This window comes from Petromyzon marinus, chromosome 33 (genome assembly GCF_048934315.1).
Source record: "Petromyzon marinus isolate PM22_M1 ecotype Great Lakes invasive population chromosome 33, UKy_Petmar_22M1.pri1.0, whole genome shotgun sequence".
In the NCBI taxonomy this organism is placed as follows: domain Eukaryota; kingdom Metazoa; phylum Chordata; class Hyperoartia; order Petromyzontiformes; family Petromyzontidae; genus Petromyzon; species Petromyzon marinus.
The window spans coordinates 182,845-195,083 of NC_133699.1; positions in this window are offsets into that span (position 1 = coordinate 182,845).

Sequence of the window (12,239 nt, forward strand, 5' to 3'; positions counted from 1 at the left end):
CCGCGCGAGTGTGTGCGTGATGCCGGCCCGCTCTTCCGTGCCGCGTCAGCGTCAGAATCGGCGGCGTGCTGGCAGGTGCCCAGTCCGCGGGCCAATCCGCCAGGTGAGGCGCCGCTGGTGGAATTACTGGCGGGGCTTCTGCAGGCGCACACAAAGGCATGGCATCGCTCGCGCCATCACAACTCGTGCGGCCCGGCTCGGCAAACACAACAGACACCTGGCCCCTGAGTAGTGGAGATGAGGGGATTCCGGCCAGCACGAGAGAAGAGAAGAAAAAAATAACACAAATTCAGACGCGTTGGATGCACAACCAACGCCGTGATGAACCCAAATACAGTAGAACCTCGGAGATGGAATGCACCAGAACCCGAACAAATTGGTGTTGGAATGGCCATCTGGAACGAATTAAGTTTGATCTCCGGGGTACCCCTGTATGTTCACCTTCACCCACACAACACGGGTGGCAGGGTTCCCCGACCCCCAGCCACCGTTCCATCCACTAGACGGTGATGGAGCGAAGACGGAAGAACCGCCTAGCGCTCACTTAGTGCACAACATGCACCCTAACAACGGAGGGATACAGTCTCAATGCAACCGGACAACAACGCCCGAACAACACGAATCACCAGCCCTCTGTTGCAACGCGCCTCGGAGTGTCTCGATCTCCAGGCTGGCAGGGCGAGCCTACAGCTCCAGACGCACCACGGAGGGTCTCAACCTCCGGGCCACCAGGTCAAGCCGTCAGTCGTAACACGACGGGACCACATTCTCCGAGCCATGTGAGCGCCCAGCCCACTAGGCTATCCACACCACGGAGTGTTTCAATCTCCGGGCGGCCAGGTCAAGACGTCAGCCATAGCATGATGGGACCACAACTGACATGTCAGGCACGCAACACCCCCTGGACCATCCTGGTCAGGATCTGCGCCCCAAGAAATTTGACAGCCAGCACCACAATTCCAACACTAGCAGCATGTCACCATCTCGATTTAAATGCTCCGTACCAATGACGGCAGAGCCACAAACCAAGGCAATCATCCCCCGCACAATTGCAATCTCACACCCTCACAACACATACAATTTGAAATTTGCATTTCAAAATCCCCCTCAACATTTACCATGGGACTCAGGCATTCCAATTTGAGGAGCAGAAAAAAAATTAGTACACAAAACGCCCAATAATCGCCGACAGTATATGCAGTCTATGCAGTCTGCATACAGACAACCATCTCGAGCAATGCTCCATACAGTCCATACACTGTTAACACAGCACAGCTATACATTAACAATGATGAACAGTTTTCCACAGTCACACGTTGACAACTCACAAGCGAAGCTCCATTCTGTATACCCAAAACACTCGCGACTCCGCAACGGCAACCAACAGTGTCAAAAAATAATTAACTCGGCAATCCACTGGATCTTAACGGAGCCCAAGACCCCCCATCTAGCTGAATTAATCATTAACTGGCTCCTTAAGATAACTCTTCCGACGCCGTAATGAACCAATAATGTAACACGTGGACACTCCACACGAACGCCACGGACAGACGCAAGTTATCAAAAGCAATGGGATGCCCCGCATACTGGCGGGAAAACAATAAAAAAAACATGAACTCACAACCCGGCGCACGCAAGATGGATGAGGTGTCAACAGGGGCCGGTGTGTGTCGCGTCACGCTTTGCCTCACAAGCTGTGAAGAGCGGAATACGGCAGGGTGGAGCGCTGGGATGCCCCGAAGAATCTTGCACGCCAACACGGACTCCTCTTGCGACTGCAGCCGCCACCCGCGCTCGAGCAGAAGTCGGGGCGCCACTTGAAGTATTGGAGCTCAGCCTCCACAGGTGTTGACGTGGGCGGGAATAGCATTTTGGCAGGAACAGCACCCCTGCCAAAATGGCGGGAACGGCGTTTTGGCGGGAACAGCGCCCCCGCCAAAATGGTGGGAACGGCGTTTTGGCGGGAACAGCGTCCCGGCCAGCCACCGAAATGGCGGCCCCACCGCCTTCCGGGCCTCCCCCGCCAGCCCCCCACAGCGACGACGGCGTCCTCTCCTCGCGGCTCCTTCCCGCGCCACAGCCGCTTCAGCAGCAGGCTGCGCACCACGTGGCACCTCCAAAATGGCCGCTCCCAACCACTGCTCCGCCGCAATGGTCACAATGGCGGCGGCCTGCCACGTGGTCGCTGGAGGACCTGTAATGGAGGCCGTCTCCCCAGCGTGCCCGATGTCCTCCACTGGTGCTGTAGACACACCAGCCGTGGCCGTAATAACCGGGGCCATGGAGCCCGGGGTCGTCCGTTCCCGGGTCGCCGCCTCTGCGTCATTGGAAGACGCAACAGGTGGGTTCCGCTTTTTCAAGAGCATCGCCTTGAAAAAGTCCACTTCTGATGCCAGTTGTTGAGGTGTAAATAATGACTCCGAGGCAGATCTTCGTGTAGGGGCTCACGCCACGTTTTATAAGGGCTTACGCCAATTGTTTTATTAAAGACCTCTCCGCACACGACTCTGTGTACTGCCCCCTCACTGCCTACACTCCACACCCCAGGGGAAGGGTACTGGGGATTCCCTAGCACCCGCAGGCTACACTAGCCTAGTGCCAATTTCCCCCTACCCTGGGTCCCGACTTTCACCCTTCACGTGCCCGGACCCTCCAAACGACCCTGAACCCGTGACGGGTTCCAGCTTAAATCCCCCAGGGGGACATGACGTCACTGTCCCGCCCCCTACACCTGTATAAAAGACACCTGTCCACAGAAGCAATCAATCAATCAGATTCCAAACTCTCCACCATGGCCAAGACCAAAGAGCTCCCCAAGGATATCAGGGACAAGATTGTAGACCTACACAAGGCTGGAATGGGCTACATTACCATTGCCAAGCAGCTTGGTGAGAAGGTGACAACAGTTGGTGCGATTATTCGCAAATGGAAGAAACACAAAAGAACTGTCAATCTCCCTCGGCCTGGGGCTCCATACAAGATGTCACCCGTGGAGTTGCAATGATCATGAGAACGGTGAGGAATCAGCCCAGAACTACACGGGAGGATCTTGTCAATGATCTCAAGGCAGCTGGGGCCATAGTCACCAAGAAAACAATTGGTGACACACTACACCATGAAGGACTGAAATCCTGCAGCGCCCGCAAGGTCCCCCTGCTCAAGAAAGCACATATACATGCCCGTCTGAAGTTTGCCAATGAACATCTGAATGATTCAGAGGACAACTGGGTGAAAGTGTTGTGGTAAGATGAGGCCAAAGAGCTCCATTTTGGTCTCATCATCTCAACTCGCCGTGTTTGGAGGAGGAGGAATGCTGCCTATGACCCCAAGAACACCATCCCCACCGTCAAACATGGAGGTGGAAACATTATGCTTTGGGGGTGTTTTTCTGTTAAGGGGACAGGACAACTTCACCGCATCAAAGGGACGATGGATGGGGCCATGTACCGTCAAATCTTGGGTGAAAACCTCCTTCCCTCAGTCAGGGCATTGAAAATGGGTCGTGGATGGGTATTCCAGCATGACAATGACCCAAAACACACGGCCAAGGCAACAAAGGAGTGGCTCAAGAAGAAGCACATTAAGGTCCTGGAGTGGCCTAGCCAGCATCCAGACCTTAATCCCATAGAAAATCTGTGGAGGGAGCTGAAGGTTCGAGTTGCCAAACGTCAGCCTCGAAACCTTAATGACTTGGAGAAGATCTGCAAAGAGGAGTGGGACAAAATCCCTCCTGAGATGTGTGCAAACCTGGTAGCCAACTACAAGAAACGTCTGACCTCTGTGATTGCCAACAAGGGTTTTGCCACCAAGTACTAAATCATGTTTTGCAGAGGGGTCAAATACTTATTTCCCTCATTAAAATGCAAATCAATTGATAACATTTTTGACATGCGTTTTTCTGGATTTTTTGTTGTTATTTTGTCTCTCACTGTTCAAATAAACCTACCATTAAAATTATAGACGGATCATTTCTTTGTCAGTGGGCAAACGTACAAAATCAGCAGGGGATCAAATACATGTTTCCCTCACTGTATAGGAGGTCGTGGGTTCGATCTCGACCCTGACGCCTGCTGTATATTTTGGAGTTTACATGTTGTCTCTCCTCGTGGTCGTGTGGATTGTAATGTGGGTCCTCCGGTTTCCCCCTACATTTAAAAGCATGTATTTAGAGTATTTGGCTACTATACATCTCCACATGATAAGCCACTTCGTTGAGTTATTATGTGGCCAGGTCACTTCTGAAAAGGAGCTGTATAGCTCAGTGGGCCTTATCTTGTTAAATAAAAAAGTTTTGTTTAGTTTTATCGAATTATCATGAGAGATGGCTGGGAAGGCCTTCATCCAGCAGAAGATTGACCATGGCTGATGGTGATTAAGTTTAAATGCTTTATATAATGTAACGTACAGTACCACTTATAAAATGCATTTTGGGAAGCTATGCTTGATTTACATATGTACCTGTTTTATAGCATGACGTTGATTTTGACAAAAAAATAGCATGCATGGAATGATGACACTTTAGTTAATATATGACAATAGGTACATAATATGTAATGTATGCATACATTTACTGTGGTCGTACCATTGTGTAACCTTTACAAATGTTCACTCAACGACTCGTATTATGTGAGTGATAGATGTTATAGTCATATAACCCTAGTTGAAAGAACATTGATAACAATTATATGGTTGATGTTGGGGATATCTCGAAATGAAAAGGGCAGAATTAATAAGTTCGAGCCTCAGCATGAGTTATTAATATTCTTGAAAAGGTGGGGTGGACTCAGATGGTTTGGGCATGTGAATCGATTGGCAGTAGCCCGGGTCACCGCAAAATATTAGTGGGCCGGGCATAGTTTAAGGGTTTTTTCTGGGAGCATCGCTGGTACTACCCTGTCCTGCCGGAGAGCGATGCTTGGAGCGATGATGACAACGATGTCGATCCCGCCACCACGACCATGACTGCCGGCCTTACCAAGAGAGTGCCTGGTGCGCCATTGCCTCCAAGTGGTCTCGCTCCCAAAGACAAGGTGGTGGCCGCCCGCATAAGAAGCAGAACGTGCTGGGGAATGACCAGACCAGCATCCTGATGTACTTTCAAAACAAGCAATAAACAGCCGTTGCCACGCACAAATCCCCAGCAGCCCCCTTTTTTATGGGTGTTTTGCGTGTCTTTTTTATTTCCGTATTTGGCGTGCGTATCGGGCTCAGTGACATCTCCCGTCTTCATAGCCCTTCTGGTTTCAGAGTTATAGCGGTTTTGGCACCCCCGGGTCACGATGGTGACCTGGGTCACCGCCAATCAATTCATGTGTTGAAAAGAGAAAATGAAGATGTAATTAAAATGGCTAAGGATATGCTATTAGCGCAGGGCAAAAGTACAAATAGGAGACTACGATTAAGATGGGAGGATGCAGTGGAATGAGATGAGGGCAGTGGATGTGACCGGAGAAGAGGCACATGATAGAGAACCGCAGAAAATACAATAACACTATGTAACACAATTTTTGTTCTTGGGTAATAAGTGTTATTTCGTAATTTCTTATGCCTAAAAAGTATAGAAAATGCCTATTATTTCCCACAAACTTTGCTTTTGTGACCAGGACAGTAATATTTAGAAATGTACCTATTTTCAATGAGAAAACGGGCAAATTTGTGTCTTTTCGTTCACATAGTCAGAAAAACAACAACATATGAATCAACATTAACATGTATTTATACTAAAGTAATGCAAAAATGACTTCAAAAGATTTAGAAGTGAGTAGTTTTTCGAGATTTACGATTATACTGTAAATCACTTTCACAAATCAGCCCCCAAAGGTAGTCTCCCATCATGTTCTCGTTCTACTATCCTTGGTAGCGGAGTTCAAAGTCCAGTCTATCCTGGTGGAAGCGCTCGCCTTGCTCCTCCGAGTACGCTCCCATGTTCTCCTTGAATTTATTAAGATGAGCATCAAGGATATGGACTTTGAGGGACATCCTACAGCCCATTGTGCCATAGTTCTTCACCAGAGTCTCAACCAGCTCCACATAGTTTTCGACCTTGCGATTGCACAGGAAGCCACGAACCACTGCGACAAAACTGTTCCAAGCCGCTTTCTCCTTACTAGTGAGCTTCTTGGGGAATTCATTGCACTCCAGGATCTTCTTTATCTGTGGTCCGACGAAGACACCGGCTTTGACCTTTGCCTCAGACAGCTTAGGGAAGAAGCCTTGATGGTACTTGAAGGCTGCCAACCCCTTATCTAGAGCTCTGACAATTTGTTTCATAAGGCCCAATTTGATGTGCAGTGGTGGCATCAGCACCTTCCGGGGGTCCACCAGTGGCTCCCACTTGACGTTGTTCCTCCCAACAGAGAACTCGGTCCGCTGTGGCCAGTCCTGTCTGTGGTAGTGCGCCTTGGTGTCCCTGCTATCCCAAAGGCAAATATAGGAGGGAAACTTGGTAAAACCGCCTTGGAGACCCATCAGGAATGCCACCATTTTGAAGTCTGACCTCCCAGCTGTACTCATCATACTTCAAGGCATCCAGCAAGGTATTGATGCTGTTGTAATCAGAATCAGAAAGGGTTTTATTCGCCATGAAAGTTCACACCGACACGGAATTTACTTTGGCAGGATGGTGCATACATTCAACATATAGGAATCTAAAATCTTAAATAAGTTTTAAACAAGTCTTACTATAATAATAATAGGGGTTAAAAGTCTAACTAACACCAAGGGGCTGAAGTATATAAAATTGAATAAATATCAAATATAAAATAGCTTTAAGATATAATTAAAAATAAAAAAATACAAATAGGTTAACATAGTTAATATCGGCAAGGTGTCATTATGTAGATAAAATGTTAAAATCAGTGTAAGCCCTTGGCCTTGTTTAACAGGCCAGCAGCAGATGGGAAGAAACTGTTTTTATGGCGTGAGGTTTTGGTCCTGATGGACCGAAGCCTTCTGCCGGAGGGGAGTAGCTGAAACAGAGAGTGTCCAGGGTGGGAGGAATCGGCCACAATCTTCCTCGCTCGCCTCATGGTCCTTGTCGTGTGCAGGTCCTCGAGGGTTGGTAGATTGCAGGCAATTACCTTCTCAGCAGTGTGGATGATACTCTGCAGTCTGCTCTTGTCCTTGGCAGTGGCAGCAGTGTACCAGACGGTTATGGAGGAGGTGAGGATGGATTCAATGATCGCTGTATAGAATTGCACCATCATTGTCTTTGGCAGGTTGAATTTCTTCAGCTGCCGTAGAAAGTACATCCTCTGTTGAGCTCTCTTGGTGAGGAAGCTGATGTTCAGTTCCCACTTGAGGTCCCGGGAGAGAATAGTGCCCAGGAAGTGGAAGGACTCTACAATTTTGACTGGGGAGTCTAACAGGGTGATGGGGGTGAGTGGGGCTGTATTCTTCCTGAAGTCCACAACCATCTCAACTGTCTTTAGAGCATTTAGCTCTAAGTTGTTCTGGCTACACCAGGTCACCAGGTCGTCAGCTTCCCACCTATAGTCAGACTCATCCCCACCAGAGATCAGCCCAATGAGGGTGGTGTCGTCCGCAAACTTCAAGAGTTTGACGGACAGATGATTGGAGGTGCAGCTGTTGGTATACAGGGAGAAGAGCAGTGGGGAAAGGACGCAGCCCTGAGGAGTTCCAGTGCTGATGGACCTGGAGTCAGAGACTTCTGTTCCCAGCTTAACGCACTGCTTCCTGTCAGACAGGAAATCTGTGATCCACCTGCAGGTGGAGTAGGGCACATTCAGCTGGAAGAGCTTGTCCTGAAGCAGGGCAGGGATGATGGTGTTGAAGGCAGAGCTGAAGTCCACAAACAGGATCCTGGCGTAGGATGCTGGGGCGTCCAGATGCTGTAGGGTGAAGTGGAGGGCCATGTTAACTGCGTCGTCCACAGACCTGTTAGCTCTGTAGGCAAACTGAAGGGGGTCCAGGAGAGGGTCTGTGATGGCTTTGAGGTGTGCCAGGACCAGGTGCTCAAAAGACTTCATTACCACAGATGTAAGGGCGACCGGTCTGTAATCATTTAGTCCTGTTGGCCTTAGCTTTTTGGGCACAGGGATGATGGTGGAGGACTTGAGACAGGCTGGTACATGGCATGTCTCCAGGGAGGTGTTAAAGATGTTGGTGAACATCGGAGACAGCTGGTCAGCACAGTGCCTGAGGGTGGCTGGAGAGACAGAGTCCGGCCCTCTTTGAGATACACCGAATAAGCCAGGGGAAGAGACGGGTACTTGTTACCATTATGGAGCAGCACGGCTTTGAGGCTCCTGGATGAGCTGTCAATGAAGAGGCGCCACTCATTCTGGTTACAGACGATTCCGATTGCCTCGACCAAACTGGTCACATTGTTGCAGAAGCAGAGCCCATCTTTACGGGTGAAGAAGCTGCAAAAAGGTTGCTGACGCTTCCACTGATCTGCAACTTGCACACACTTTTATCCAATATTGGACTTGGTGAGACCAAGATCTCGGATCAAGTCGTTGTGGTCTTTTTGGCTGGGGTAGTATGGGTTTCTCTCCTCAGCTCCATCTCTGAAATTGTCATCTGACTTGCTGCTCTCTTCTAAAGACGGCTGCTCTCTCTCCGGAGGAGTGGGTACGGGGAGTTCATGGCAGTGTGGTACCGGGGCGATGGATGAAGGAAGGTCTGGATACGTGATAGCAGTTGCATTCTTGCCAGTCCGACGTTTGGAAGGGTCCACCATGCAGAAGTAGCAGTTGCTAGAGTGGTCAGTGGGTTCCCGCCAAATTATTGGAATAGCGAACTTCATGGCTCTTTTTTCCCCTGTGTACCATCCAACAAAAATGCATTTATTTCACCCATGCCTAATGTGTCAGAGATTCTCGTAACATTTTTCATATATGATTTGTTTTTTTTTTAACATTGAAAATTGTACAATTTAAAACTTTTACAATTATTTTTTTACAAATTTTATAACATTAAATTCTGAGCAACAATTGTCCATCTTACCTTCCAGATTTTTTTGCATTGCTCGTAGATGAAATGAGGTGCCCAGGGTTTGTCTTGATCCCCAACAGGCATGCCAAAATATGCCTTGTAGGCCTCACACATCGTACCAGATGCTTCCACAGAGTAATTTTTCGCTCTTGTCTTGATAATTGGCCGCAGACATAGCAAAATGCATCTGCTGAATGCTTGCAGCCTCTTGATGCCATCTCAGAAAAATACAGATATGTATCCATTTAGGCAGCTGGAACTAAACTGAACTGGTGGGCTTAAGGCCCCTGTATTTATACTACTATTAATATGACTGAAAGTTCTAGAATGTTCTAAAAGTTACTCCAAGTTTACTCAGCACTGAATCTATCTGGAATGTTCCGTAAAATAGGTAAATTTCAAAATATCATTGTCCTGGTCACAAAAGCAAGGTTTTTGGGGAATAATAGCCATTTTCTGTACTTTTGAGGCATAAGCAATTGGGAAATAACACTTACTACCCAGGAACAAAAAAACATTGTTACACAGTGTAATAGGACTTTTTGAATAGGAAGAAAGGATCCATGGTTACGAATGACTATGGTTAAATTTCGATTTAAAGCTTTCGTGACTGCAAGGATTCATCTTCTTTGGTTCTTTCGGTAAAGTCATGTAGAATGAGAATAAAATAATAAAATAAAATAAGACAATAAAATTCTCACGACGTTTCGGCCACAACACAAGTAGCCTTCATCAGGTGATGAAGGCTACTTGTGAACTGTCGGGACGACAGTTGCTCCAAGCACTGTCGTCCCGACAGTTCTGTTCTTTCACCTGATGAAGGCTACTTGTGCTGTGGCCGAAACGTCGTGAGAATTTTATTGTCTTATTTTATTTTATTATTTTATTCTCATTCTACGTGACTTTACCGAAAGAACCAAAGAAAATGACTATGGTCTTAGATATGTAGTGGAGTAGAAATACACATGGGTAAATTTTGCCATATACAGTACATACAAACAGTGTGGGTCATGTAAGGTCGGGCAGGTGATGAAGTCACGGGTGGCGTAAACAAGCCAAAGTAATTAAGGGAGTCAAGGGACGAGGGCTGTGATTGGTCGAGAGGCTGTTAGCGTTAAGTGTCGGCGTCACGGAGTCTGGGCCGTTGGGCAGGTGTGGAGCTGGCGGGAAAATGCCAGCGAGGCACGTGGCATTTAATTAAGGCTGATTAGAAAGGAGATAAAAATGCTAGGTGATTTGGACGGCGGGAGAGTTGGCGAGAAGTGGAGACAGAAGTGAAGAGTGGAAGCCCAGCAAGTGTTAGTGGAGAATAGATTGAGAGCCGAACCCAGATGACAATAGATAGCGATAGCGAGAGTTAGCGTTAGGAGAGTGGAGATTATGGTATAGGTAGGTACAGGGAGAGTTAGCGACAGACAAGTCACTGTGTGTGAAGAGATAGACAGAGTCACTGTGTGTGAAGAGATAGACAAGTCACTGTGTGTGAAGAGATAGACAGAGTCACTGTGTGTGAAGAGATGGACAAGTCACTGTGTGTAAAGAGATAGACAGAGTCACTGTGTGTGAAGAGATAGACAGAGTCACTGTGTGTGAGGAGATAGACGAGTCACTGTGTGGAAGAAGATAGATATAGGATCACTGTGTGTGCGGTGAGACAAGAAGAGACTGTGTGTGGAGACAAGGGGTATGAGCGGACGGTGCTGAGGGGAATTCGAGTGTTCGAGTTGGCGGAGCGCGGAGAGGAGAAATTATAGTGTGCGGAACGATGGAAATAAAAGTGACGGTGAAAGAAAGGCAATTGTCGTCCGAGTGAAATCCAAGGCACTACAGATATATAGAATGGCAAAGATTAAGACGACAGCTTTCTCAAAATAGGTCATAGATCATACATCAACATTACACATTTGGTGCGGCAAACCTGATGTTTGTTTTGTGTGCATGTTTAAAATATTATAAATGGATTGTTCATATGTTCCCATATTTCTATGTGAACATGAATAATGTATGTTTTTATAACTAATTATTTGTTTCTGTAATTCAGCCATATATCAGCCCGTGAAATACATTATGCATGTTTTTCTTGACGGATAGGGCCAACAATGTGTTGTTTTGGTGAGATAACGTAAACGTGTTGATTCATTGAAAACACAGAAAAGGTCTAGAAAAAAAGTAAAGTGAAATAAATGTGTGATTGCTATCTGTAACTGAACTTGATTTTTTTTTAAAGGTTCGTCATCATCATTAGCCATGATAAATAAACTTTTGGATAGAGGCTTCCCCAACCCACCAATACCTTTCATGCTCCTGTGATGGTTACAATCCACCTTGTTAAATAAAACGGACGTCTCTGAACCAATTTCAATAGCATTAAAATGTAATAGTACATGGAAAAGATTTTCAATTGATATTTTCGTAATATAAAACTAAATAGAATGTGTTTTTTTAATTGAATTATTATCTTTATTTTTTAAAAACCCGAAATGAAACTGCAACGTTGGACCATTACAATGTGTCCCGTTGTCAGTGTAAGAGCACTGAAATGTAGTGTTCATATTTGCCACACAAGACATTGATGTCATGTATCAATATTTCATGGTGTCATGACTCATGACTATGGTTGGAACGAGACCTTGTTAATTTTTTACTATACCATTGTGTATGCATAGACTCAGGTGACAACAGTATTGTAACGTCACAGAATGTACACGTGTCCATACAACTGCAACCATTTATTATAGTAGTGCAGTATTCTGTAGTTGCATAGCATGTGGTTAGCCATGTATACGTTTACTGTACATGTGTAGTGACTTAACTTGGAAACAGTAAGACTTAGAGGCACTTCTTTTATTTAACGAACACCATCGGGATAATACGCACCCTATGTGGGTACACACTACAGTCGCTCGCCTATACACAACTCTACGTGGGTACACACTATTATTTTTGCTCGCCTATACACAACACTAACCGTCTAACACTGACGGTGCTGAACCGAGACACCCAACAACTATGTAGCAGCGCAATATCGAGTGAAGACGACAGCGATGATGGCGACGAGATGGTAACGACGCTCTTGAACAGCACGATGGGGATCCCACTCCAACAACAGCCCCGAGGTCCCTCACAGGGGCCCTTCTCATACTTTTAGCATGGCCTCGCTCCGCCCCAGCCACGCCCCCTCTCTGGAACCTACTAGCGGGTTCCTGAGGCTTCCCGATGGGCCCCTCTCTGTGACCTTTCCCCTAGATTTCCCGTCTAGTGTATATCATGGGCTGCTGACT